The sequence below is a fragment of the Misgurnus anguillicaudatus genome, unplaced genomic scaffold, assembly GCF_027580225.2.
Source record: "Misgurnus anguillicaudatus unplaced genomic scaffold, ASM2758022v2 HiC_scaffold_29, whole genome shotgun sequence".
NCBI lineage: Eukaryota > Metazoa > Chordata > Actinopteri > Cypriniformes > Cobitidae > Misgurnus > Misgurnus anguillicaudatus.
Window position 1 is genome coordinate 9,253,166 of NW_027395279.1, and position 4,447 is coordinate 9,257,612.

The 4,447-nt window shown below is 37.3% G+C and overlaps 1 protein-coding gene across 1 annotated transcript in view; it reads right to left on the reverse strand.

Annotated features, from left to right (window-relative positions):
* The window catches only part of LOC129436618 (synaptonemal complex central element protein 2), a 121,857-nt gene that overhangs the window by 30,733 nt on the left and 86,677 nt on the right, over positions 1–4,447 (reverse strand). The gene's annotated exons all lie outside the window — the stretch shown is intronic.

Here is a 4,447-nt window from a genome sequence, read left to right on the forward strand (position 1 = left end):
TTAATGGTTTGGTTAAGTTTTTTTTAAATAATATTTTAAAATGATGTAGTAACTTTTGTAGTGTGTTGTTCTGTATTTACATACAGTTGTTTGTTAGCTATATCTTAGATCCAGTTTGACATGGAGCTCCGGATATAATTCAAATTAACAATTTGTTTCCACGACATCCACATGTTTTACGAAGCTAATTCATAATTTGAAGTAATAATAATTGTAATAGTAATTACAAAATATAATAATTAATTCCAAGGAACAAACTGTTGAATATTGGGAACGAATTCTTAATTTATGGGCATACTTTAGACTAAATAAGAAAAAGAAGTGTCCATAACTAGCATAAAAGATAATTCGTGGCCATGATTTTGTCCGGATGTCATCATGATCGGATTTATGGCTCCATTCAACACAAGCATTTTACCTTACCTCATCTGTATTTATTTATCATCAAATGGTATGTAACTAGCTTACCTTTTGATGCATTACCATGTTTTCGTAGCACATCCTTGTGCTTTCTTGCAATGTGCCGCTTCAGATTCCAGGATGAATATTTGCTAACTTTTACAGTTTCTCCGCAGTCCCTTTCAATTTTTTCTTCCTGCTCAATCTTAACTTTGATTTTTACTTTACATTTATGTATAAGGCTTGAATTCCATAACGTTTTGCTAACGAGTTCTGGGTTCAACGAGCGGTGCTGAGTGAGCGGAATTTTCGGAAAGGCGCTCTGATGGTAATATTACTGCTCCTCTCCCACTAATCTCCGTTCACATGCTTTGCCCTGAAACATCAGGTAAAGCTCACAGGCTCTCAACTGAAGGAATACATATGCCTACAAATCAAATGCTTTCGTAAAGTCACACCAATTAAACATTGAAGTTCATGTTGCAAAAAAAAAAACACTGAAGTTTATAATTGCTATGTTGTTGTCGTTTTTTTACAGTGGGTCATAATATATCATATACTATTTTAGTTTGTCAGTGCGTTTTTTGTGTTAGGAACTTTTTTCGGCGCATTTCTGCACTAACTCAAAACGTGCGAACACCACCTCCTGAGCTGGCGTAGGATTTGAGCGTGCCTTACGCCAACGTCCATATTGATAAATCTCAAAGTCACCGTGGTTTTGGGTGTACGCTGGAAATTTGGTGTACGCACTTTTCATAAATGAGGGCCAATGTCCCTTTCCTTATCTATTGATCTATTGATGCACAGATAAGTAAAGGAATGCTGATGAGCATTGATAGAATTTAGGGTTTTTATATGTATATATGTATGTATGTTTTTTATATATGGTAATTAATAATTAAGATGTCTTTTATTTACCAGGCTGGTGAGGACACGAGGACACACACACACACACACAGGAGATGAAAGTGTGATTGAAACAGTGCTCTTAGGTCCCTACGCTGACACAGGGAGAACATGCAAACTCCACAAAGAAAGGCCAGCCGACCCAGCCGGGTCTCTTTTCTTAATCACACACCAGCCCAGAACCTCCACATCCAGCATCTTCACCTCCAAGATCGTCAGAGACCAGCCACCCAGACAGCTGCTGCAATAATCGATTTGCATAACTGAAGAATTTCTGCAAAAACTGTCAAAAATCTCTCACTGAAGCTCATTTGCATGCTTGTTGTCCTCATCTGGGTCTCGACTTGACTGCAGTTCATTGTCATAACCGACCTGAATGAGCACTGCGTAAGGCGAATGGTGGTCCCACCAGATACTGACTGGTTTTCGGACCCCCTAATACAGTAAAACTGTACATTTTAGAGTGGCCTTTTATTGTGGCCAGCCTAGGGCACACCTATGCAATAATCCTGCTGTTTAATCAACATGTTGATATGCCACACCTGTGAGGTAGATGAATTAACTCAGCAAAGGATAAGTGCTCACTAACACAGATTTGTGAACAATATTTGAAAGAAATAGCCCTTTTGTGTACATAGAAAAAAATCTTAGATCTTATTATTAATAGTGGGAAATAATCAGTTTTTACAGTTCTGTCATCGTTCGCCAGACGTTCTGCTTCAGTTTGGGTTTATTAACCCTTTAGTTTCACTTCATCACACAGCTAGGGTGACCAGACGTCCCGAAAAATTCGGGACAGTCCCGAAATCTAAGCTGCTGTCCCGAATCCCGAATCCTGCTCTAATTGTCCCGAAAATCATACTGAAGCTAAATGTTAATCCCGAATCCCGCTATAATTTCCCCGAAAATTAAAGCAAAATCTTGAGTAGTAGTTGTCTGATAAAACATGAGCGAGGAGGTTAAGTCATCCTGCAGCCAGCCCCCGCCGGCTGCTCATTGGCTGCAGCCCGCCGCCGCCGGCTGCTCATTGGTTGCAGCCCGCCGCCGCCGGCTGCTCATTGGCTGCAGCATCTTGTTTTTATACTGTAGGATCTCATTGTGCTCGCAGCAGTTAAAACCTCCGCGAAATATGCTGACGTTGTATTGTTTCTATAAATTTATCTAATTCATCTATATGCAGAAAGACAATAGGACCTTTTGTTTTATAGAGTTGACTAAGAGAGCAAAAGTTGCAGCAGCCGCGAGGACAGTTGAAAGTGCAGGCAGTGACAGTCAGTCGCGTGAAGGAGTCAGATTGGTCGAGGGCAGGCAAGGCACTTTGTTAAAAATACTTCTATACTTATTATATAAAAAAATACTTCTATACGTATTATATAAATTTATACGCATATGTAGGCTACTTATATTAATAAAAATATGATTAGTTCAGTAACTTCAGTTTAAAAATTCCTTATTTTTATTATTAAGTAAAATAAAGAAAACTATTATTGTATGAATGAACTATTATTGTATAAAGTATAAAATACTATACGTATATATAAATGTATTTATATGCATATGTACTTATATTAATATGATTGATTCAGTTTGAAATTCATTGTCTTTTATTATTACATAAAATTAATAAATAAAACTATTATTGGATTAACCCCCCCCCCCCCCCACACACACACACCGTTACGTCTGCCCCCCCCCCCGTCCCGAATTTCAGCCAATCTCATCTGGTCACCCTATCACACAGCTATTCCCGTTAAAGGTATCTGTTAAAAATATTCTAGTATGTGTTCATTTCTGTCATAGTTTCTTCAAAATTAAGTTTTATGTTGGGTGTTTTTAATTTTCACTTCGACTCTCCTGAAAAGTCCGCTCCCCTTCTCACTCTTATAATGGGAGAGGCAGGGTGTTACTGCGCCGAGTCGAAGTACTCCCAAAAGTGCTATTACGCCATAAAATATAGTTCCTCTTTTAAATCCGCTAAGAAGCACTTTGGTCAACATTCGTGTTGTGTAAAGGTGCTATATAAATAAAAAACCTTGACCTTGACCTTAAGAAAAGCGCTACGTTTTATTTTGTACCACCAAACTTGCTCGTATAACTACTCGTCTTAAATAGGAAAAACGTTGATGTGTTTGGTCACTTCTAACTTTATCTAAATGGTACCATTGAATGAATGGGGCTAAGCTAAATGCTATCGAAGCGTCGCAGCGCGCTCCAGCGCTTACGTGCACGCACACAGATGATAGAGGGATGTATCAACAATTCTTAGTTAAGGTAATAATATATTTTAATATTGAAAATGAGTAGACTATTCCTTTAAATTGTTTTTATATCTCTATATGTAAAGCCTTTGAATTACCTCTGAAATGTGCTATACAAATAAACTTGCCTTGCCTTCTTTACTGTATGCACAAAAGTCTTTATTAATATTATTATTGAAATACTGATGGCACATGGACCTTTTTGGTTTGTGAAAAACAAACTGCAGTTTATGGGACAGTCACAAGCCTCCCGGTTTTAATCAAAAATATCTAAAAATGTGTTCTACTTGGTGGTTGAGAACGACACAGGGGTAAGTGTCTTGTGATGAAATTGTCATTTTGGGGTGAACTAACATTTAAGGGTTTAAACTGCTCAAATACACCATGTGTTGATTTAATAGGGTCTTTAGGGCATGTAAAATAAAATGTTTTGATTAATACATTACTTAAAAACCATGCCAAAACGCTACATTTCTTACGTTCTTCACAAACAATAGATGAGTTACTAAAACTTTAGCACATTGGTTCCAGATTAGTCAATGGCATGCCTTTATTCACTATTAGTCTAGAAACTAGTACAAAATTTGTGCACCACTAGAAATAATATTTATTTGCAGTTATATTATTGTTCACCTTTAAGAAAACAATTCATACAGCAACACTAACTGGATGAGTTGACTCTGGATATGTGAACAATGCTGTTGCAGATCAGTTGCAAAACCTGTCTGGGAACACGTGCATTTCTAGATATGTGAAATTGTCCTTGTTATGTCTTGTTTCAGAGTGTAAGCTTTTAAAATGCCAAGACATTCACACATGGAAAGGATTGGATCAAGTTCAGCCATTATAAGCTCCCCTTTTTTTAAGTCTCTGTTATAGTGAAA